This window comes from Falco naumanni, chromosome 6 (genome assembly GCF_017639655.2).
Source record: "Falco naumanni isolate bFalNau1 chromosome 6, bFalNau1.pat, whole genome shotgun sequence".
Taxonomy (NCBI): Eukaryota; Metazoa; Chordata; class Aves; order Falconiformes; family Falconidae; genus Falco; species Falco naumanni.
Window position 1 is genome coordinate 15,328,876 of NC_054059.1, and position 26,318 is coordinate 15,355,193.

Here is a 26,318-nt window from a genome sequence, read left to right on the forward strand (position 1 = left end):
CTGGGGTCACGGTGCATAGCAAGACGAACTTGAGACAGTGGTATGTACCTCAGCAACAAGAAAAGCAAACCACATCCTGGGCTGCAACATCTAGCTTGTAGTGAGTAGATCAAGGAAGGTGTTTACTCAGCTCTACTTGACACTTTTTTAGGTAACACCTGAAATGCTTTGTCCAATTATGTTCCTCCCAGTTGGAGAGAGACACATGGAAGTTGGCAAGTGTCCCACAGAGGGCCCCAAAATTATCAGAGTGTTGGAGCACTGGACATATGAAGAAAGGCTGAATAAATTGGGTTAATTCAGCTTAGAGAAGAGACAGCTTACGGGGAACTTGGTCACAGTTTTCCAATACCTAAAATGTAGTTACAGAGAACATCAAGGTACTCTCTTCACAAGGATGTCCAGTGACAGAAGAAGCAATGGGCATAAGTAGCTTCAGGGCAAACTCTGTCTGGTTTCAAGTAGAACAATTCAACATTGGAATAAATTGTCCGGAGAAGTGGAGAAATGTCCCTTGCTGGAAAATTCCAAGACTTGGCTTGTCAAAGCCCTTGAAAACCTAATTTAAAACCCTGCTTTCAACAGAAAGTTGGACCAGGTGGTCTCCAGAGGTGTCTTCTAGACTTTTCTATTATTCTATACCACTAGTTGCATTTAGACATGCTGGTTGTAGGTTGCTTACATGTAGGATGTGGTCTACTTCTGCATATCAAGGCCTTAGAGAAGTGAACTGATCTGTGAGTATGCATTACTTCCGACTTCCCTACAACTGGGTTTTATAAAGTAGCATAGACATCCAATTATATCAGTATCATTAACTACATAAATAAGGAATTTCTTTCAAGACCAATTGGGTGAGGAGATCCTCAAAGGAAGACATAGCGTTCTTTATCAGCTCTGGTAGCTGTTGCCTGATATGAAAGTAATGTAATGCAGCGCATCAGTTCTGACATCTGTGATACGCTATACCTTTTCAAATTTGCTAAGTCATATGGACTTTGTATCTTACATCTAATTTGATGTGTCTGATATGACATTACTGCATTTATTTTGTCTGAAATTAATAGCAAGTGTTTGTCATGTCAGAATAGAAGCAGAACAGACACAAGGGAATGTTGGAATTGTACAAAACTGGCAACTTGCTCAACTTTGGTCAGAATGACAGGAGTGTTCACAAATAGTATTTTCGTGATTATCGTTACACAAAGCAGATGGTTGTTTGGTAATATTTCACTAACAGGTTTGGAGGTTTTTTTCTTTCCAAAAATAGTTGTTCAGAATGGATTGAATAGCAGTTATCCTTTTAAATATGACCCTTTGTTTCCTGGAGCTGCAGTACTATTCATTATTCATAACCAATCCTGCAGTCTAAGTACTTTCTGATTATCTTCTGAGAAGTCAGAGCTCGTATAGAGGTGGACTGACACTGGTATGCACAGCTTCTCCTATGCTAGTTCTTAAAAGATGCCTTGTCTGAGCATATCAACATATACAGATACCACTATGTCCAGTTATATTCTAAAATATGTACTTGGATAGAGTTCATTACTGAAAACAGACCAATATAAAAGTAATGAGAGACATTCCTTGCAAGAGGTCAATAGGCCTTGCAACATCTGTAGTGGCATATTTTGTAGTACTTCATATAACGCACTTAATTGCATTTTTATTCACTTAGTAAATAAGTATCTAGGGCTCTGTTTCCATTAAAGCATTAATAAAATGTTGCAGTTACTTTGAAAAATCATATATATACTTAAGACTTACAAAATACACAAAAATAACTTTTTTCAGTGTGCTGTAACAATTACAAAAAAACATGCTAGAAAGTCATTATAGATGTAAAAAATATTATATAGAAATACAAGAAATTATTTCATGTGAATATTTTATAATGCTGGATACCATATCCATTGACAATATAGTGTTTGCTCTGATCATCTAATTGGAATCATTACATGGTTTAGAATACATGGGCTGGGTCCTTGTCTAATTGATGCTCTAAATATAAAAAAATGTTATTAATTTGCACCACTTCACCACACAGAATCAATTACTCTGGTCTCCATCCAGTCTCACTGTAAAAATGTCCTCCTGTTGTGGGGAAGCTTGTATATAGACAGTCAGAAGGTGTTATCTTGGCCTTTTAAGTACGATATTAAATATTTTGTGAACAAACAGGGTGATTAGAATATTTGGTTAGTCTGATAGCACTATTGTCTTGCATATATACATATAAATTTTGTAATTTGGTCAGTCAGTATACATGACCTAAAAATAATAATTCCATGGCCTTATCACACTGTATTGTATTTAAAGTCTTCCAGAATAAACCTAAGTTGAAAATACAAGAGTTCATCTTATAATAGGGACAATGAAAGTCAACACAGCTGTTCAGTTTCCTTCTCTGAAAAAAAATCTCTGTTTGGAGAAGATAAAAGATAGAAAAGGTATTTTTGGAAGTCAGTTACTGAAATTCAATCTATTAACTAAAACTTTTATCTATTTAAAATAGAATTCCAAACATTTTGCCTAGCCAAACAGTGTGAAAAAAAATCTAAATACAAGGTGTAATTTCTTACAGAATACCCTATAGGATATATTTTAATATCAATTTTATTTAAGTTCATTGTTTTTTTAATAGTGAGCATGTTAAGAATAGTACAAATACTACACAATAATTTGATGCTACAAATAAAGGATGGAACAGAAGGACCAGGGATAAAGGGCAAGAATCATCAATGTGAATAAATCACTTGGTGCATTCTATACCAAGCCATTGCTTAGTGAGGATCTGGTGATCTGACTGTACATCTTATAAAGTATGTGTGTGAGCATGCACATTTCATACAAGTATGAATGAAGAAATAAGGCCAATAAATGAGTTAATAGAGTAGCAATATTTTCCATCGCATTAGCTGGGAAATACATTCCATATAAAAATAAAGGGTTGGTTTGCAGCAGGTTTTCTCTTTTAATCTTCCAGAAAAAAAGACGTTTCCCTCCCCCCCCCCCCCCTTTCCCTGTGCCCCAGCCGTCCTTTTCCAAAGTGTTAATAAAGGAAGGGTCCGAAATAACCCCTCAGTTCAAAAGGCAAGGCAAAGTAGGTGCAATAGTTATGCTGAAGTTGTGTTAAAAACAAACAAACAAAAACAACAAAAGAAAACAGAATGGAACGCTACAACTGGTCTGAAAAAAACAACTGAGTGTTTGTTCCATGTACAAGATTGGCTTTTGTAATAGTTTCCTGGACAAGTTACATTTGTTATTACTATTTATATTGCAACCTCTGCCCCAGGGCTGTCACTCAGCAGAAATGCGTTGTGTACTTGCCAGGAGTTCTCTGTGCAAGTAACAGTCAGGTGTAGCCAGGCCAGTATGCACTCACAGTTCTCTCTACACTTGGTCTCTCATCCCAGCATCTCAGCTCTGACCAATGACCCTTCTGACCAAAAGAAGGTCCTTTTCAGCCCTCATAGGGAAACAGAAAACCAGCTGAAGACCACAAACCAGACCCAATCCCCTTATTCATAGATTTCCAATAAATGTATAGCACAGAGGGGTGTTTTTTGAGGTTGAGGGGGCGTATTTTGTTTTCTGGTTGTTTGTTTTGTTGGGTTTTTTTCATTGCATCTTGTACTTCTAAGCTTTTACTCCATAGGCTTCAGTCTTGGGAGTGTAAGGAAAGAATAGAAACCAATGCATCCAGACTTGTTCACTATCAACATAGGTACAAGACGATACAGTAATATTAGTGCACATGGCTTTATTAATCTTGCCAAGACAAACATAAGATATGTGCATAAATCTCGCGGTGTTTGGGCTTTTGCTTTAATTATGCATTCATTATGCCAGAGCAATTCAGACATAAGTCACAGTACTTGAACTGCTTACTGCAAATTTTCTTCTCAAGCAACTTGACTATAGAATAATTTTTTTTTAGAGTTGGAGAAAGATACATAGATGTTTCAAGTACTACACCGAAGAGAAAGAAGGTGATCAAATACTTAGCTATGTCATGTTAACTTCGGTGTATTAAATGTATGCATGAACTGTACTCTTTCACTGTCCTTTTACATTATGTAAAAATAGGATTTTTTTAATTTATTTTTTTTTTCCATTAAGTGTTAAAAAGTTCTTGGTTTTTTGATCAGATTCTGGAGAAGCATGTGGTTAAGCAACAGTGACAGCTGTGACTATCAAGCTCCATGACAACTTTTTTATTTACAATATACTAGAAATGAGATTGTATTCCAGATTCATTCAAGGAACAACAGGTGTATTAGCTGCTTCTGGAATTCCAACACATGGCAATAATACTGCAGATACCTTCAGTAAGATGAGGTGAATCCTATGCTGAAGTTTTCACGCCAGTAATACTATCCCAAACAACACCAGACCTTGTAAATAAAATCTCACAAACTGGAAGCACATGGTGAGTCCCTAATAGCAATCTTGTCAGTTCCCAATATGAAGTCCTTAGCCAGAGATGGTATTAATTTCATTCAGCTTGAGCTGTCTTTTTCTGAAATAGTCATGGATAAATAACATAGATGCATAATAATCAGACAGAAAGTGGTACTTTTAGTGAATTATTCATTTCTTTATTTTTAGATGTGGATTTTGGATGAAATCAATCACATTCAAAATCTTCCTGAACAGGTTACTCTCAGAAAATGTAGATGTCTGCAAGCAAATAATTTAATCTCTCTGTATCTATCTGAATTGTCTCTTAAGGCTTCATGTGTGCATGTGTGCCTGTACATAGATATGAAATTATACTTCAGCTTGGACTGCTCTGAGTTTGTAGTGCACTGTAACAGGACTGTAAAGATAAGAGTGTGCAATTTAGCCAATTAATTCAGAGTTACAAGGATTGAGAATGGCTATTCTAAGGATTTTCAAAGGATACCCTTTGAGCTATAAGTAACTTTTCTTCATGAATATAACTGTAACTCTAACATCTTTGAATACTGGGAGAGGAATAAGAATTTATACACATGCCTTCAGGTATGGTTTTAAACTATTCTATAAAGGAAAGTTTGAATTTAAAAGGCTGTTTCACAATGAGAATACACGGAAAGGCTTAAAAACTTCTCGTATACCAGTGACAGTTATGTCCAGTATATATTAAACTTTTGGATCAACTCAGAAAGAAATTGTAGGAGTGAAAGTCTTCTGACAGCAACATGTAAATAACACCATTGGATTTACTGTGTGGTGTTCGTCATTAACATATAATGGAATTCCAGTAGCATTTGAAATATCTGGTGTTTCTCAAATGACTATGGAGTTTTACTTCTATCTTCCTATTAGAAAGCACTTACATTTTTTTCTTGCAGAATAACAGGGATTTTCCAACTATACAACCAATCTGAGATGTAATCAAAGGATTCTCAGAATGGGAAGAGTTGATTATTTTTTCTGGAAATAGTTAAATATTCCTTCTCTAAGTAGTTCTGTGATATGACTTAATAAATTGAGAAAATGTAGGCTTCCTCCTGTATTTTCTGTTTGTATCAATAATTTAGGTTGTAAGGACCTCGTGAGATCATCTATGTCAGCCTCCTGCTCAAAGCCCATCTAACTTGGAAATTAAAACATATTGCTGAGGGGCTTGTCCAGTCAAGATCTGAAAATCTCCACTGACAGAGATGCCACAGCTTCTCTGAGTGACATGTTGCAGTAACTCGGGGATCAATAGTGTATCTGACTAGCTCAGCAGGTTCATGCATGAACACAAATTTAGGGAAACAGCTGATATGCTGGAGGGAAGGGCTGCCAGTCAGGATGAGCTAACCAAGCTGAAGAAATAAGACAGTGGAGCTTCGTGAAGTTCAACAAAGACAAATGGCAAGTTCAGTCTCTGGGACAGAACAACCTCACGCATCAGTGCTGGGACTGATGTGGTGGGGAAGAGTGCTGCAGAAGAGGTCCCGGGTGGGTGCTGATAAACAGTTTAACACGAACCAGGACTGCACTCTTGTGGTGGTAAGGGCTAAACACACAGAAGGCTGCTGTGGTGGCTTGACCCCAGCTGGCAGGCAAGTCCCCACACATCTGCTGGCTCAGTCCCCTGCAGGGAGATGAGGGAGAGAATAAGGGCAAAAGTGAGAAGAATTTGCTTTGTGCAAGCAAAGCAAAATAAAGTATTTGCTCACTACATCCCATCAACAGGCAGATGTTTAGCCACTTCTGGGAAAGCAAAGCCTCAGCACACGTTATGTGACCACAAATGTCCCTCCCCTTCCTCCTTCTTTTCATGAGTTTTTGTTACTGACCGTGATGTCATATGTTATGAAATATCCCTTTAGTTCAGTTGGGGTCAGCAGTCCCAGCTGTGTTCCCTCCTTGCCTCTTGTATATCCCCAGCCTACTCTCTGCGGGGGCAGACTGGGAAAAAGAAAAGGTCTTGACACTGTGAAAGCACTGCTCAGTAAAGGCTAAACCACTGGTGAGTTATCAACACTATTTCGGTCAGAAATTCAAAACAGCATCATACCAGATGCTATGAAGAAAATTACCTTCATCCTAGCCAGACCCAATATGGCTGTACTAGTAGATCATTGCCAGCTGGCTGGGGGAAGCCATTATGGCACCGGGGAGGTCACATCTGAAGTAGTATGTCTTGTTCTGGGCCCTAGTACAGTAAATATGTTGATAAAGTAAAACAAATACAGCAGAGGATCATTAAGGCAGAGAGCTGGAATACATACCTTAGGAGGATGCTTACAGGGGCTCTGTTTAGCCCAGGAAAGAGAAGTCAGAGGAGGCTTTAATTCCATTCTAATGGTAGGTCATAGAGAAGATGGATCAGACTTTTCTCTGAATACACAACAAAAGGTCAGGGGGTGATGGTCAAAAGTTGTATCAGAGCTTCCAGGGAGGTTGTAGAATCTCCATCCCTGGAGATTTTTAAAACATAAGGACACAGTTCTGAGCAACCTCATCTGCCTTTGAAGGCAGACCTGCTTTGAGCAGAAGACTGAAGCAGATGGCCCCTCTCCTTCCAACCTAAATTACTTCACAATCCAACAGACTGGATTGTCTATTTTATTTCTTTATTGACTACTAGACCAATTTGGAAAAAAATACATTATTTATTTCTGTGTGATATTTTTTCTTCTTATTTTAAAGAGTGTCTCCTCAATTATGTAGAATATGTAAATGTAAATACCTGAACTCAGAGCCTTTGGTGAAGCTTTCTGAACTGTTTCTGACACTATGTCCATAATGGAACTGCTTTTTAATATTAGTGTGAAACTCAGGGGGTTTGTGCGATTTTCCCAGATAAAGCTAACAACCAGTTGTTTTCTATCTGATACAGAATTCATTTACCTGCACTTATTTCTCTTCAGGGAACATGTTTTTGTTAGTAGTTTTCTGCTGTTACATTTAAAGATACTTCCCCACCCTCAAAAAAAAAATGTTGAAAGAGAGCTAAAAGAATAAAAGAACACTCCATGTCATTTTCTCTTTGAAGTGAAACCTTTGTGTAAGTACATATGAGTCATTTGGATTTAATGCCTGCTGAATTAAAGCACTTGCATGCTGTAATACTGCAGACGTATAAATTACAATTTCCGTAAAACTGAAATTCTGTAAAAGTTTGAACCAGTGAGAGGAATTGAAGATGTTTTAATGTGTCCTTTCCTAAGGCACCTTCTAAATGATGACAAATAGTGATAGGATGAAGCCACTATGAGATGGCACTTCATAGGGTACGAAGCTGTAGTCCAAGGATAGTGCAAATGAGTAATGAAAAATCTTTACAAACTTTAAAAGACAATACATTTACTTTTGTATATCAAGAAGTCGTTATGCACTATTGCTGTGTTCAAGTGTCTTTCCATGGTTCCATTATTGACCTTCATTTTCAAGAACTTTATAATTCAGCCATTTAAAATCATATTACAAATGCACCTTATCTGTCCAGATGCATAGATGCTAATTTTGTTAAAAAAAATCAATTATACTTAGTCTAAATCAAAGTTCATGTGCTGAACTGGTGATGTTAACTCAGCTAAGGTCAAATTTGAACAAAGTGCAGTTAAAAATAATGGATTGGACTCTCCTGTCAGCCAATTTGGTCTGTAAAATAACCGGGAGTTCAAAAAACTACCTAGACAGAAGAGATAATGAGAAGAAAAACTCTGAGAAAAATGAAATGTCAAGGCCTGAAAATGCAAAGAAAGGTAGCTGTGAGCTCTGTAAGTATCCCAGAGACTGAAGTCAATTATGGCTTCACTTAAAATTGTGCTCAGTAATTCAGGCCACTGATTAAGTTAAAATTGGACTACCATTGAGCTTGATCATTGCATATATAGGTCTATTTTTTCAGAATTTACATATTTTTCCGAATCTTACTTGAAATCATTTTATTTTTGCCTACATACAACGTGAAGTGGGGAACTTGTTTCATTGCCCCCATTTTATCATTTCATGAGTTAATTGCAAACCAATGTTCCCTTGAAAACCAATGATGTAGAGAAAAGGTACACAAAAAATGCGTGAAATTGTTTGATATTTTAAAATATATTTTAATATAGATTTAAAAAAAAAAAAAACTAGAGAAACAATCAACATTACAGTAGAACTCACTGTATATTTTCCTTCCCTTTTCATCCATCCAGTATCATCACTCACACCTAGACAAAAAAGTTGACTGTAGAATTAAGTGTTCTTTCAGTTGCTGATTAGCAAATTTGACCTCAAGATATTGTTAAAGCTCATTGCATGAATCACCAAATGATGAGTTACTGCACTAAGAATCCTTTAATAGCATTTACTAGAAACCTAGCAAGGAAAAAATAGTTTGTATACTTATTTATAGATGTGCTGGGTTACTGAAAAATAATTTGAGAGTAATCAGTTGTCAGACTCTGCAGGTACCTTCTCACTTCACGTGCAATTTGACTGGCTACTCAGTAACCAGCTGTCTTAAACATTCTGTAAAACAAATTCCTATGAAGTAAAACAAGTTCCTATGAATTAATACAGTATCAGAAAGTGCCTTCCAGGTCTGAACTTGATTTCCTGCTATTGCAGATCAGTAATTTTATACTACTTTTCACAAACCAATGAAGTTCCATTTAAAAGTAGTAAAGTGGTTTTTTTCCATGGCTTGTGTAAAGTTATTCTAGAAACTCAATCACTTTGATGGCTTGCAACCTTATTTCCATTCAATCACAACCTGTTTATACCAGTTTATTTAGCTGTCAATATTATTCTTTTCATGGAAATATATTTTAAGAAGAAAAGATAAGCATATTTATTTATGCCTGTTTTTCACTACAAAGTTAATATTAAAAAATAACTACATAGTTAGATCCTTCCAAACCCTGTTAAAAAATCTAATCATTTTGTTTTCCTGTTGTACTGATATGCATTGTCTTTTCATATATATATAAATGTTTTCATATATATATATGAAAAGATTATGTATATCAAAACAACAGGATAGAAAAATGATTAATTTTATATAATTTTTTTATGTCCTGGTGTGTGTGTGTGTGTGTGTGTAGATATATATATACACACACAACAGAACAGAAAAAAAAATATAAATATATATATAAATTGTGTGGGTCATAAGGCATCATATGAAGAGGAAGAGGAGAATTGTTTGTAAAACAGATGTGAATAAAAACATAATTCATAGGTGATGAAGGGATAATGTGTGCTGATTTGGGCTCCTAAGTAAAAACCTAGTATGTAACATTTGTAAAAGACAACTGTCCTCACCACAATAGCTGTGCACCCTGACCAAATCCTATCCAATTGTTCTGCTGATGTATAGAATCAGCCCTGGGCTTGTCAGATCTCTAGGAGATGACCAGTTTCACAGGACAGTACCAGGCTAATGCATTCCTGATTTTACTAGGCAGCTTTTATTCATTCTGTAATCTAATCACTGTAAATTAATTTGAATTCCCCTGAATTCTTATCTAATCATGATCTACATATTCTTTGTACATGTTTAATATGTTAATTACTTGTTTATGCAACTGCATAATTCTATAGCTTACCAAATTCTTGGAAGGAAATAAGTATCATAGTTCATGAAGCTTCTGTTTTATTTATTTGCCATCAAATACTTAATTTCAAATTCTTATGAGATAAAAAGGGTTTTTTTCTTTCAAGAAACTTGTTAAAAGCATCTTACATGTTTTTTCCATACAGTGCTGCCACTTATATATTTTATAAATCTGTTATTCTGCATCTGATAAACACCACTAACTGAGTTGTACTTCACAAATCTCAAAACATTTATTTTACTGTATGTCAGAATAACTGCATATTGGGTGCTCAAACATTTCATTTACAGTTTCCATTGACTTTGCATTTCAGCATGACGTCTACTGTTGTGAGGTTTATCAGCATATTCTGAAATGAAAGTTTGGCTTTTTAGTCAGAGTAAGAAAGTGGTATCTTGTAATATAAGTTGCATTGAAATACATTCCTATATTCATAAAAATATATTTTATCATCTTTTTCCACCTGTCTGCTTTGATAAATTTCACACAAATGACTATTTTTCTCATAATCAATTTCAAAGAGAATGTAAATATTCATGAATTCATCTCACCAATATTAATTTTCTGGGGTTTTATTCACATAATAGGGAGACTGATGCATCTATTATAATCTCACATACCTTTTCAACTTGACAGTGCTAAATGAGATCCAGGAAACACATATTTCTTCCATTCATAGAATCTAGAGACTGATAATAAATCATTACAATCAGTCATAATAAGTTTATAACTATAGAAAACAATCCACACAGGAAGGGGTCAGAAATATATCCCTCTTTAATTCCTCTTTCTTGTGTGTTCAGAATACGTGTATTAAAAGAACTGTGTATTCAGTTCTGAGGGGTCAAGAATTCTTGTAATTTTAATATTATTTGTTTCATTCTCAACATTGTGTATATGCCCATATATAGTAAAGCTTGAGGTTAGACCTTTAAGAAGAGGGGGTGAGGGTAGGGGAAGGGAAGGGAAGGGAAGGGAAGGGAAGGGAAGGGAAGGGAAGGGAAGGGAAGGGAAGGGAAGGGAAGGGAAGGGAAGGGAAGGGAAGGGAAGGGAAGGGAAGGGAAGGGAAGGGAAGGGAAGGGAAGGGAAGGGAAGGGAAGGGAAGGGAAGGGAAGGGAAGGGAAGGGAAGGGAAGGGAAGGGAAGGGAAGGGAAGGGAAGGGAAGGGAAGGGAAGGGAAGGGAAGGGAAGGGAAGGGAAGGGAAGGGAAGGGAAGGGAAGGGAAGGGAAGGGAAGGGAAGGGAAGGGAAGGGAAGGGAAGGGAAGGGAAGGGAAGGGAAAATCTTATATTTCTCTTACATTCCAAATCAGCAGCCTGGTTGGATTTTACCTCTACAGACAGTGCTACCAAATAAAGTTTGTGGGCATGAGGTAGGAAATGACAGTCCAGCAACATTATGCAAGGTGATTGTGTAATCTGGGGAAAAAATCTGTACAGAAGAACAAGGCTTAGTGGAAAATGTTCCTCACAGGAAATGCTGTATATGTGTCTATAACACCTGTCCATGTTCAGATGTTATTATAATACTAATGTGGATTTATTTGCTAATAATCTATTTTATTTCACTAAAGTTATTTCAATCAACACACAGATAGAAGGCTTAGTAAAACCAGGCATAAAACTCCAATATTTATGTTCTAAAGTGAATGAATACCCCACTTAAAAGTGCCCCAAACCTTGTTTCTTACCAAATTCACAAGTGTATGAGTCTTCTCAGGATCTGGGAAGCAGAAGGTAAACATTGAGCAAAGCCCAGTATGGATTCATAGAGTTCTCATTCTTAAGTCTGTTTCTCAAGATGAATGTTGGCTTGTATGTATTCTTACAAGGTCCCTATCACATGGAATTGTACATTTAAAAAAATGGTGGGTTTTTCTTTCTTTATATTTGTTCTAATATTATCAACTTAATCTTTATTAATAGTGTTTTTGTCATGATAGTTGCCAGATTTTCTCATCCTTCATTGACATCCAAGCACTGGAGAAGTATCTTTCCATTGTCATTATGCTTTTTTTTGATGTTCCATATCAAGATGTCTGGCAAAGGGAGGGCACAGACTTAACATTATAAAAGAATGAGTTGCTCAGCTGGTATTAGACAATAAAATCAACTTTTTTTTTTTACTAGCAGTCAGAGTTCTACATTGCTGTTGTTTCAATCAATATAGAGCCCCCAGTGGTCTTAATACATTTTCATTATGTCCATGCATGACTAAACCCAGAAAACTTCTCTTTAAAGAATAATCCCAAAACAGGGAAATAGAAATTGAGACAAGGATATGCATGAAACCAGGTAAAAGAAAAAAAGTGCTGTGTGATGATCTACCAGTCTTGCTTCATTTGTCACATAATATAGCACTATTTCATAGGTATCCAGAGCAGGTAGACTTGGATTCATCTTGCGGGTGCTCTCCCTAGATGATCAGAGTTGACTGTAGTTGACACATGTGGCTGAGTGGGGGCTGTCGTGGGTCATGCACAGCCTGCCTGCTCCTCTGCTAGAACAAAATTTAGCAGACTCCTGTGCAAATACATGAGATTGCATTGTATTAGTGACTTGTTGGATCCTAACATTTCAGACCATACTTAGCTCACGGATTTCTTCATTTCTTCCTTGTGCTCTGACATGTATTATAGATATGTCCTTGCATTTCTTTCTTTTTAGCATGCACATATATCCTTTTTTCAGAATTAGTTCTATTGTTTTTTATTTGGGTGTGCTGCAGCAATAAAATGTTGAGTATCCTTTAACCTTGCTACATACAGTAAATGTTCAGGAACTATATCATAGTGTTTGTATTTAGATTTCAGCAAGAGAAGCTTGTCTATTCTACAGCATACCTATGCGTCTCCTTATGTATCCATGTAAATGTAAATAAACAAGTTACATTAAAGACATATGCAGGTGATACCTCACAGACTACTCATTCCAGCAGAAACTAGTTTATAGGGTCCTTATTTTAATTACCATTCAGCAGAAGAGCAGTAAGAAATGAAACTAAGAAATGTTCATTCTCATAGTGCCTATTCTATATACAGGGAAATCAAATTACAAATCATTATTTCTTAGGGCTACACATGTTTTTTCAGAGAATGTACCACCCCTGTGTTTAGTCTTCAAAAGGCATTCACTCCTGGGCACAGAATGAGGCAAGTGGCTCTCCCATCACACAGCCCCTTCAGCCTATATGTTATTCAGTCATATGATACCCAGCTGATTTCTTGAAGCATGCATAAAGCTAACCACAGTATGCCAGGTCTTTTCCTAGTACTGAGTTCTATACATTGCTTTATATGGACTTGAGAAGCTGGACCAGTATGTCCTGAATGAAGCTACCATTATGTAACAACCTTTGATTTGAAAACTCAGTATAGCAAACTAGGTCAGGATGCATTCATAAATGCTGAATCCTGTAATAAGGAGTAAAGTAGTTTTGTGAGCAGCCTCCATGAACCTATTAGTAATTTTCTTTACATTCAAATTGCAAACAATTATATGAGTGTCTCTCTAGGCTCCCTGTAGAGAACCATTTCAAATTAGACCTATGAGGGTGTTAGTAGAGAACAATGCAAGTACAAAGCTATTCTGCTTCTGTGTGTCTGGTGATAAGAAGACATACTCTATAACTGGGCATTTTCTGGGTATAATTAAGACATAGTTAGGTAACAGAAACTGAAAATGCAGTACTAGAGGAATCACTGCAATTTAACACATTCTGCAGCAGAAAACTAGCACAGTACATCAGGTGAAGCAAAGGTAGTTTCTCTCTGGTACAAAATGTCTCTGACAGGAATGTGACACACATAGAAGCAAAGCCTATAACCAAAGGTAAAAAGAATACAGAAACAACTGCTGCCAGTTTTGGAGTAGGATATGTCTAGTGATTTGAGTGAATCACTGCACTATATTTCTCAGTATTAACTGTATAAAATCACAGCTGTGGGTGGTGGAAATGTTTTCCTTTCACGGTTTTTTATGCGTTTGTGTATTTGGTATTGGTTGCAAGTTGATGCAGAAATTAATGGCAAGGAAGAAATTAGTAAGAAACATGTTTCAGCTGTGCAGTCTTTATATTAGTAAAAATATTCTCGTACAAATAGCCTTCTTATTGTTCTATTAAGCAGATATATGTTCCACCAAATATTCTCGTTCCTATCAGAAAGACTAAGATACAGATTTCTAAGCAAAGTCCCTGCTTAGCTTTTCAGTTGCTTTAATGTTCATAGGCATTTATTAATTAGACAGTAGAGTTGGGGACATGCACAGAAAGGATATAGTTTTGATGGACGGGGACTGAAAGCCTACATCAATCAAAGAAAACTGGTATATTCCACTGATGTTTAACAAAAAATAGAGCAATGCTGGGTTTTTTGATTTGGATTTTTTTGTTGGGTTTTTTTTTTTTTTTTTTTTCTGTAACAACACTGTTTGCTAGAACTATGGTACATGAAGAAGGGTGCAAAGTTTTGGTTCCCTACTCAACTTACATCTCCCACCACTGAGAAAAATGCCAAGCCTTACTTATTGGACTAGTATATGACTTGGGCAAGACCCTTTCTGTAGTATAAACCCTTTCTGTAGTAGCACAGTGAGGGTTTCAGGGTTCACAGATGTGAGGAAAAGCATGCAAGAGAGTTTGTGCTCCTCAGCAGCCTAACACTGATATATTCTCATTGAGAGTATGACCTTGCCTTCAGCCTTTGTTCCCAGGAATGTTTTTGTACTCTACTTGAAACAGGTCTAAGCTAGAACAGTCAAAACCATATGTGAACTGCCAGCCACAAGGCTATACTTTGCATTTTTCTTTCCCAAATACAACATTTATTGCTGCTCATTCCCAGAATGAAGCCAGGTACAGGGATCTGTACAAGCCTTCACCCTTTTGTACACAGCTTACTACTGCAACAGTCAAGCTTAAACATCTTTAGTTGAGAAGAGACATTATGCTGTATCTATGACTTGCATCATGAGTGCTCTGTTACAGAAATTTATAGTGTGTACACATAATATATGCTTCATTTTAAAGGAGGGGATGACTTCAGTACTTGTTTTACACATTCTGCTATGCACATCCCAATTCAGCAGAGGCACCTTTAAATCCAAAGAGAAATTACTTTCCTGTTTCCTACTGACTTATTTTCATAGCTTGCTGCCTGGTGCTGTGATAGCTACAGGCTGTCTGCTTCCCACCTATAGAGAGTGACACAGCTTTGAGCAGTGGATTTCATTGTGTCACCCAGGCAGATCAGATATCCAACAACTAGGCCGAGTAAAACTAAAATATAACATAATTTTATGGTTGTATCAGAGAGAGAGAAAGAATAATCATTGAACATAATCTTCTGAAGAAAACAGAATGCAGAGATAAATGACATTCAGTTCTCATGTGCAGGCTTACTTTTGTGGAAATTATAACCTTATAACCTGTGGTTATTGAAAGCTCTGATAAATATAGTGAACACTGTAAATAATGAACCATGCTTACTGTAAAGCATATATATATTTGTGACCGCAAATAAGTGGGACACAAATTGAGGAGACTTCTGTGAGTGAGTGAGAGTATGTGTGTATGTTTGTATGCGCGTATCTGTGGGTGTGAGAAAAACAGAGAAGTTATACTCATTTGGTTTGAAACAATATTGATGTCCTGGTTTCAGCTGGGATAGAGTTAATTTTCCTCTTAGTAGCTGGTGCAGTGCTGTGCTTTGGTTTTGGTGTAAGAACAATGTTGACAGCACACGGATGGTTTTGGTTGTTGCTACATAATGCTTAAACTAAGTCAAGGACTTTTCACTTTCTCAGGCCCTGCCACTGAAAGGCCTGGAGGGGCACAGGAAACTGGGAGGGGACACAGCCAGGACAGCTGACCTGAACTAGCTACAGGGATATTCCGTTCCATTGAATGTCATGCTGGGTATATGAGCTGGGGGAAGAAAAGGGAAGGGGGTGACGTTCAGCGTTATGGCATTTGCCTTCTCAAGTAACCGTTTTGTGTGCTGGAGCCTGGCTTTCCTGAGGATGGCTGAACACCTGCTTGCTGATGGGAAATAGTGAATTAATTCCTTGCTTTGCTTTGCCTCTGTGTGTGGCTGTTGCTTTCCCTATTAAACTGTCTTGATCTCAACCCACGAGTTTTCTTACTTCTACTCTTCTGATTCTCTCCCCCATCCCACTGTGGGGGGAGTGAGAGAGAGGCTACATAGTGCTTGGCTGCCAGCCAGGGTTAAACCACGACATTTTATTTATTGGAATTATACCATTTTTACACTGTTTGATGCCAGATTTTACAATAAAGTCTACCAGAAAAAAAGATATTGAAGCCATAGGAATTGGAAGTCAAATGGAAGGATCTTAATTGTTGTTATATTTCATAAGGACATCATGAAACTGTACTGTTTATTTGACCTTTTCAGTTCTGACATCACTAATACAGGATTATAAATGTCTCAATCACCTGTAACTCACAAAATTCCTGCCTTTGTTATAAACTGAAATATGTGTAAGGCAAATGAGAAAAGTGAGAGACTGTCTTACAAGCATGAATTTATGGGTCTGTCCACTACAGTCTTTTCTTCAAACTTTATGTAGTCTTTTTTGTAAATGAGTTTCATAGCTGTCATTCTGATATATTGATTTGTGCAAAATATACCTCAGGGCTCTGTGGCACTCTTCCTCACCAAAAATAACAACACCGTGGGAGTTAAAAATTGCAGTAAATTGACATTAAGGATAGCAAAAATGTGTCAGTAGAATGACAAATTTAGTTTGATTGGGCTTCTCATGCAGTCTGTATAGGAAATTATGCATCTAATTATCTTTCAAAATGGCTTGTATTATACTATGCAGTATTCAATGTAGCTTGAAATGATGTCCTTACCACTGCATCTTAGGTGGATGATTTGCTAGCTGATGTTGCTTAAAGCTAGTGTCTGTGTTTGGTAATTTTTATTCCACACTTCTCTATCTGCAGTTATTAATATTGCATGATTTATAATTTCATAGGGGATTTTATGAGAAAAGGAGAACCTTTGTCCATAAATCTTTAATTTTACCTATGCATTAAAAAAAGAAAAGATTGCACCTATATGGCTGTATATGCCTGAGTAACAGATACAGATGTATTTTGCTCTGTTCCTTGACTCGTGAATGCCTTATGCTTATCAGCATATCAGCAAACACTAATACATCCTGAAGCAAGTGCTTTATAAAAGCAGTGGCATTAGCTTTCTTTCTCCCTTTCACTCTTTCTGGCTCTTTAATGTATGTCTTTTCAACTTCCTGTGAGTTTACTGATACAGTGCTCTTAGACCATTATAGTTCACATATAAGTGCACAGAAAAAAAAAATCAAAATTATAATATGGTATTAAGAACCTCTGTTCTTTATGCAAAAATGACTTGATACAACTATACTCTGTGCTGTTTTAAACTTGCTATTATCACATAGATGCAATGGCTGATCTGTTAGCAGAGGTGGTAATTTATACTGCATATTAAAACCAGTATGTTTTTATTAACCTCTTACATTGAAATACGCTTTGGTAGGTAGAGTTTGTAATGCTTCTTGTAGGTGCAAACTGGCAAGAGGCTTACCTGAAAGATTTCAGATGTCTTTAGGTAAGAGAAAACCTTCAAGCTTGGTCTTAAAATTGCTCTACCTTGAGTATTCAGTTAGTTTGCAAAACAATCTTTTGCATTTATTATGAGTCCATTCCTTTAATACTCAAAATTTGTCACTGGGATATCACTGGGAGATAGGTGCCAAATATTGTCCATAGAAGGAACCAGTTCAAAGCTTAAATTCTGTAACAATCTTAATGCAAGATTTAGTTAGAATAGGGGCACATCATCCCCAAAATATGATTCCAAAGAGACCGCATAACCTGAGAAACAGCGAAAACTGCTTTTGTAGCCTTGTGGCTCACACTAGTGAAGTCCTCTTTCATAGATTTCCTGCAAAGATGCAAATCTTGTGAAAGCCATAACAGAGTTCTCTCTCTAACAAATTTTGTAGCCATTAGGCTAGAAAGTAATTAATTTTTCTCTTTATCTCAACATTTTCTTCACTCATTTTATGTAACTTTTCTTCACTGAGGAAAAGAAAAAGGTGAAGGTTCCATCTTCTGCAAGATATTTGATGACCCTGAGGCTAGGACATTATCCTGGTAATAGAAGATGTCAGTGCAAATAATTTCAGGATCAGAAACTCTCTGAATCAAGTTTTTTCATGTCATTGGTTAGGATTCAAGTCATAAAGCTATAAAGTAATAAGAACACTCAGTCAAAGAGCAGTGATGGTGACCTCAGCACAGACAGTGTTTGACAAACAGGGGCTGAACATTGTGGGCAGAGCAAGGGGCTTGTAGCAGGGGACAACCCAGACACAATGAGGAATGAACCAGGTCAGGGATCTGTCAGCAAAGTCCAGCCGGTATCAAATGGGGCCAGAAGCAAGACTGGAGACAAAGCTACAGGGTGGGTTGAAGGGTCCACCTACCTACAGTGTAGGGCTGAAGTCCATCCAAGAAAAAGCAAAGACAGAGCTGGAGACTGACTCTTCTACTGCATAACTGCAACAGGGATTGGGATGAAATGGGGCTCCTGGGCCCACAGGAACAGGCCAGAGGAAGGAGCAGGGAGGCTGGGCAGGGCCACAGAGCCCTAATGGTGTCTTCAGGGCCCTGACATATGCCTGTCAATCCTTTGTGTCTTATCAATTAAAACCCTGAAAGAAGATGAGTAGAGGTGTTGATTTCACTTAAGAATTCGAGGCTTTACTCTTGAAGTAAATGGGATGGAGGCAGATCGCTAGAGGTGAAATAGATTCAAGGCATGGTCATCTGGAGATATTTCCTATCAGCCACCTCCAAGTGGTTCCCCACTTGGCATATGATTTTTGCCTTTTCACAGTACCAGTGTCACCCCAAGTCCTGCTGTGGGAACCTCTGTGTTTCACTTCAGAAGTTTAACATCAAGGTTATCTGTTGAACTGTGTGACAGATGACTTCCCAGACATCTGTAGTTCTAGGAAGAAAGCATGAACATTTTTAAGATAAGCATAAATTGTCACATTGAATCAAGGACAGAACACAGGCAGTCAGCAGCATTTTGCAGTACCTATTTCACAGTAATCTTTGCTTAAATATAGAACAGTATATTTAAAAGCTATAGTTTTAAGAATAAAATATTCTAATTTCATTCGGGGAAGAAATATACTAGTCTTTTGATTATGTTTGACTTTTTCAACTTCCAATAAGCCAGCGTCGTCTCCAGATATTAATAAAGCTCTTAGGCACTGATGTATTGCAATTTGTCAGTTCAACTAGAATTCAGTATCTTGCAAATTTACAAATGTGACCATTGTCCTCCCATAGCATTCACTCAGCTGTAAAGTGTGTAAAGCATTTTATAGTTTCAAATATATAGGGTAAAAAGAAAAAAGACTAAGATTGCCATTCACTTCAACAAAACAGTGTTACTTTAGTTGATAAAGTGTGCAATATTAGTGACAGAAGCAAACATTTCACTGAATTCTGCATAGTTTGAAATTAGTTTGAATTTCAATGTTGGAAATGTTTCACAAAGCTAAGTACATAAAACGTATGTTAAAAATGCATTCACAACAATCTACAAAAATTAAAAAGTTGTCTTACCGCCAGTATTCAGAGGTATTTGCTTTTTAATTAGTAAGCTCATCTGATTGCATATGAATTGTGTAAGAATTGAGTTATGATATAAAACAACAGATCATAAAAGGTTTTTAATTAACATGCCTCAAAATCAGGAATTCAGATGAATTTTTTCATATTCTGTGCCAAACAAAAATGTATTAAATGGCTATTACATTTAGGTCTGTTTCATTCCTATGGAGTCAAGAGAAGATATCTGGTAAAGAAAAGGCTGTGATCAGATAAAATGTCAGTGTTATGTGCAAAACAACCAAAGTCTGCTTGAGATACAAATCTATCAAGCTTTTATAAATGCCAAATGTTTTTTTCAATATAATCTCTCCAGTACTGCTTTGTCTCTGTTGCTTTCTCTGATCAGTAGACTTTTTTCTTTACAATATGAACCCATTATGTTGTTGTCATTATTAATCTTGGTTATGAGCTACCTCCACAATTAGCTGCCTTTGTTTTGGCAAAATGATTTATTTAATGAAGAATTTTTTGAATATGAGTAAAGTGTTATTAACAACACCTCTTGGGATTTTTGCCTATAAGCATAATTCTTTATAATAAAACTCTTAATTTTCTTTGCTGGCATGATCTCACTGCACCTTTGGATATTAAAATCTAGACGTTTCAGATCAAGGTCAAATATCTCAGGCTAAAAGTAATAAAATTACCGTGGTTATGCCAAACAGCAGTAAATACCCAAAGGGCTATATCAACCTTTTATAGAAATGAAAGAAGTTCTTCCAAGATTTGTAAGAGACTGCATTACCAATCTCTAAACATTTTCATCTCTTGTAGTGCCAAATCTATACACTAGATTTGATCTTGCTATATAATTTCCTGGAAAATACCTTAAGCCTCAAAGCCTCTGTTCAATCCTGCCAAGGAGCTAAAATGAGTACAATGGCCTCCATTATTTTGATTGTTACTAAATGAAATGAAATTTGGCTTGCCTTCCTTTTGTTCTAATGAAAGAGCTATATTTTCAGAGGGGTCTAGATCAAGCCACAGCTCATTTAAAAAAGTACATGTTTCAAGAAAAGAAAATTCTACTGTACACCAAACAATGAAAAAGAAGAATGGCAAATTAAGCTACCTTTTTATGCCTTATTCTATTATATGATCATTAACTAAAAAAATTATTTTAGTAAAAAATCAATCATCCAAAGTCAACAGCAAGCTAGTCTGAACTCCTAGCCCTCAAGAGAGTTGGATGTCTTAAATGTAATGCCAAGACTCATTAGTTTCAATATATGTAACAATGGTAATTGAAAACAGAGAATAAATACATTTGAAGTGATATTTACTGACATATAAGGCTGACCTCCCTGTCACAATAGCCTTTTTCCTCTATTCTTTCCTACAGAGCCAAAACTAATTTAAAAGAAAGCTGAATTGATATGGTTTATTGTTTTTTTGTTTGTTTTATTTTAGATGCAATGTAGCTTTCTCCTTATACAGTTTAACAATGTTGTCCTAGAAAGAACAGTAAGACTGGGAACAAAAAAAATTATGGAAGGACCCTGATCTCAACCATCAGTGATCTCATAATCTGTAGAGGTGGTGGTTAGAGATGGAGGGCTGGTCTTATCTGTGAGAACACATAACCAGCCAAATATATCTCTGAAGGAAACATTACAAACACTTTAAAGTATTTATGATAACTAGGCAGGATAGTCCAAAGAACAGAAAGCTGTACATTTACATTTCCAATACTCTAGTTTTGTTTTATGAATTTTAATTTACTTGAGAAGTATTGCTTACTTTTTCTGTCAGAAACTAAACTCTAGAGGTATATGTTTGATATAAAATCTCCATTTTGGGACCTCAGGAGGGGCAGTTTTTCTCCTTTCTGTTTCTATTGTTACATGCCTTTTTGGGGAGTCCCCCAGTCTTTAAAACCTTAATAGAAAGGATCAAAAATTATCATCTCATCACATTAAAAATCTGCATAGTCTAGTTGGAGTCAGAAGAGGGTGTGTCTGGAATTTTGTATAGGGGTACACAATAATTTAGTCATTGGAGTATGGTCCCCTGCCAGTGACCCTTCTAAAAATAAAATCATAAAAAATAAAAACTTTAGATATTAGATACCTGAAAGAAAATTGAAGCTTTGTTGACTACCAAATGTTCCTAGTCATTACGTGCACAACCCAGTTTGACCTGTACCTGAGGAAAATTGTAAGAAAATGAACTTACATTGAAGGAAGTGAGGGCAAGAATATTACTTCATTTATTTTAAAGTGTGACACTTGAAAATATTTTTCTTTTATGTTTCCAAGAGAGCTTTTACCTTATTTATGAAGTCTCTGACTTCTAATTTATGTGTGATTGAATGCTCTATTTTATCTCAGTTTTTAAAAGAAACTATTACTCATGTTATCATTAAAAAAGTTGATCCATCTGCTTCAATACTTCAAGTTTACAACAATGATAACTTCTTTCCCCTTATTTATTCTCTGTAATGAAAGAGGACAGGCTAAAATGATGACATCACATCAAAAGTCACACAATGCCAGTAGCCAATGCTGAAGATGGATTTAGTATGGTTAAAAGCAGTTATTTGGATTGTGTCTGTGTTACATAGACATATTTTTATGAAGTTCTCCAGTCTACTACAAATATGTCTATTAGCCCAGACAAGATAGGTAAGCAAATTCCTGTTTAATATGGACACTCAGGTTCCCTCACCCTTGAGACATTGACAGGATAGCACACTATCTACTAATTTTTAAAAGTCTGATGAAAATTTGGGGTAGATGATACTGAATCTCTAAAATTGATTGAACAGTTCATAGTAAAAGATAAAAGTTCAGTTTATCAGGAAGAAATAAATAATGGAGGATTGTGTGATAGCTCATAAGAAAATTTCCATGATATAGAAAACAGGCAGCAATGGTATCTTCAGTGATAAAGATATAAGAAAGTACTTAATGAACCTGTGTATTCACTAGATCTGTAGCTGTATATCAGACTACATGTCTTTCTAGAAGGACCAAGTGAACTGTAATGCCCTTTTGTCTGCAGAAAGTCAGACCAAGTTGAAGTCCATTCTCTCATTGAATTCTACACATAGTATTATTCATCTATATCCTTGCAAACATTCCAACCTAACAATAACTAAACTGTTCACAGCACATACATAGTTTTGTATCAGTAGCAAATAGAAGGAAGGTCTAAGTGTTGCAAAGTGGACACTGAATGTTTGCCAAATGGAAAATGACACAATTAGCAGGGAATTATTTTCATTCTTCTGCTCCTCTGATTGTTGAGGAAGAAAAACGGAAAATTAAAATTTTGAGAGATTCATAGCAATTTTCCCGGTTACACATACCATCTGAGAGCTGTCATCATATTTTATGACATTTGATAAGCTAATTAACATTTTTATTGTGGGGAAAAGTTTACATTGTAAAAGTTATAAGTATAAAATTTTATATGTTTAAAATATGTGTAAAAAGCAGGTAAATGGAAGGTCTAACAACAATACATGTGCCTTTAGAGTAAGTAAGTTAAAAAGCTATATAAATAAATAAATCTAAGCCTAAACTTAATGTTTTATATTATTAGACATGTTTTCTAAGTGATATAGTTAGGAAAATCATTACATTACCTGACTGAAGTGTAATGGTCTCTATTGAGTTACCAAAATTCAGTTAAAATCGAAAGAAGATAGTTCTGCAGAGGTGTGAATAAGAGTTAATATTTCATACATCTGTGGTTTTCTGTTTGTGTTTGTTTACTTTGGCTTTTTACAACATCATCTGTTAACTTTGGAAATAAAATAACAGCATGATTTCAATGGACTTAAAAAAAATATCTGGGATTTATTTTCTCCTCGGAGTGAAAATTCTGATAGGTCATTTCTTTAACAGTGTGGTTTGTAAATGCCCATGATGGACAATGTTTATTAAAAAATGTTATGTAGTTGAAAGTAAAGTAACTGAAGTGTAATAATGATTATTTTAAAAGTCACAGAAAGATTTGGTCTGAAATAAACTTCTGGAGATCATTTGTCTAACCTCAAAACAGAGCTACATGCAAGTTGTTCAGAATCTTGTGTGGTAGATTTTTGAAAATATGTAAAAAAAAAAAAGAACATCCCTAACTTCTCCAAGCAACATTTTCTCTGTCTTTGCCTTCTTAAACGGTCCTTCAAAAGTGCTATTTTAAGTTATTAAATTTAAATCTGTGCTTTTATTGAAGGTCTGTCCTCTTTTTAGAAGAATAGCTTTAATCATTGCTTTATTTGTTTCTGCTCTTCCTGAATAGGCAAAATCATGGCATTTGCTTTTTAACTGCTGTGGCAATAAGGGCTAATATTGCTACTGAGCTTCCGTGTTTTCTTCCTAACTGAATACCTCAGTTTACTCATCTGTAAAATACCTATAATAAAGCACTTTCCTCCCTCACAGGGGTGTTGTAAGGTTTAATGAGATAATAATGTTCAGTGCTCAAGATCTTCAGATAACAGATCACATATAAGTGCAGAGCATTAATTATTATTATTCCTGTCCCTCAGAGCATACTTTAAATTCAAAATCTATTGGCATGAGGATGTTTAGATTATTTTTGAGGAACTTTGGTTTGCTATGACTTTTGCTCAGCAGTGTACTATGGGTCTCATATTTCTCACCTAGATTAACTTAGTTTTCTAAAGTTCATACTTCTGTAATCCATGGTTTATAATAAATTAGAAAAGAAATAAATGAAAAAAATATCATTATTAATTTACCACATTTAGTTGAAGTATTCCGTTTAGAAGGTAGGAGAATTTCCGTTCAATAAAGATTGAAAAATAATTTTTTTCTACTTTAAAAGTGTAGGGATTGGTTCAGAAAAAGGCTATGAAAACAAGCCTGTCTTTATTAATTTGATGTTCTACTACCATTAGAAAAGCCCAGAACTAGACTCCTAAGCTTATTTGTAGGCAACTTTAACATATTCCAGAAAGATGACCATCTTGTAATAACCAGAATTCTAATTATGCAGGTAAATTGAATGAAATTTCACCTGTCAGTTGGTGCCAGGACACAGCTTGTAGGCCAGTAAATATGGTTTCTACTCTCAGCAGGGGGAGGCCCCAGCTGTGAGATGGCCTGGCAGTGCCAGGGCTCAGCCCCTCCATGGCCTGAACTGGGTGTCACTGGTTTTACCCCAGCCAGTAACTGCTGCTCCCCAGCTCCAGCTTCAGTTCTGGGGTGATTGTATACACCAGAGATCAACCTGTATTCACTCTGCGTGGGCCTAGATCCATGTGGGACAGACTGGCTGATTCTACAGGAGTTCGACATGTTTTCCTGAACTCTGTACAGGAGCTATTTTTCAGTTCAAAGTGTCTAAAAGGCATGAAAGCTGAACTGTAGCCCAAAAAAAATTTGTAGCCTAAATGCAGCACGATACCTTGAAATCAGAAATATGTATTATGTGCCTTAGAACATGTGTGGTAGTGTTTGAGACCGCCGTCTTCTGGTATAGTCACAGAGGATTATGTAGGGCTGAAAAAGCCAAAACTATCTCAGGCTTATGAGTTTTCCTTCTTGGGAGCATTCTCTGGAATGAACCACACCAAGAATCAGGCCTGAGCCTTGGTTTGGAGAGATCCTGCTGGAGACAGCCAGGCAACAAACCAAGGGTCTGCAGGCGCTGAACTCTAGACATCTTGTAAATCTCTCCTACTTTCTGAAGAACATGTCCTAGCCACCAGAGAAACTGGAATGGGAACCTCCTCAGCCTCAGCTGTTACTGGGAAGAAGAGCTCAAGGAAAGGGAGTAAAATGAGATTGGTGGGAATATGACTGCTAGTATGAAGATGAGGACTTTTCATAGATATTTTGGGGTCTTGTGCCCCTGTTTATCATTAAATACTTTTCAGGTGAAAAAGAAAGAAGCAAAAGGCAGGATAATTAAAATCATAGTAACAATAACAATTACGTTCATCAGAATAATACCCAAAAGTGCGTTGGCTTTGAAAGCTGCTAAAAGATGTTGAGTATGAAGGCACTGCTGGCTTTTTAGTTTATATTCCTAATGTAGCTGAAAGATGGCAGACTTTTCAAAAGTTTTGTACAATTTACTTCTGAAAAAAGACTGGAAGAGATTCAGGAATATTCTGGAGGGGAAGGAGCTCAGGAAGTGAGAGCAGCTTCATGTTGAAGTGTTCAGTCAGTAGTAACTCACATGTCCTGATCAGGAGATATGCAGGGCAGCAGGAAAGGTGTTTATTCACCTTGTTGAAACTCAGCTTGTGGGTAATCAATTGTAAAAATATGGAGAATGGTGTGTCTTAAACTATATTGGATTTTTTTTTCTAAATTACTTTTTTATCTTGGCTTTACCTTTTCCTTTTTTTTTTTTTTAATTAGGATAGAATTATATTTTTAAAACAATATCAAATGCACTCCTACCTATTAATAAATTAAATAAGTACCTGAAAGTAAATACAAAGGCATTAAAAAAAGGAAACATTGTTGTCAAAGTGTCTTTATTGTTGTTATACATTGTAGCTATTAAGAATCCTATTCTTGTGCTTGATTACTTATTTTCTCTCTCTCCCTCCCCCTCCCCAGCCCTTGTCAACCAAAGTGTTAATAATACTGTATGAC

General features: G+C 36.2%; 1 protein-coding gene across 1 annotated transcript in view; it reads left to right on the forward strand.

Annotated features, from left to right (window-relative positions):
* The window catches only part of EYS (eyes shut homolog), an 867,458-nt gene that overhangs the window by 152,641 nt on the left and 688,499 nt on the right, over nt 1-26,318 (forward strand). The window lies entirely within an intron of this gene.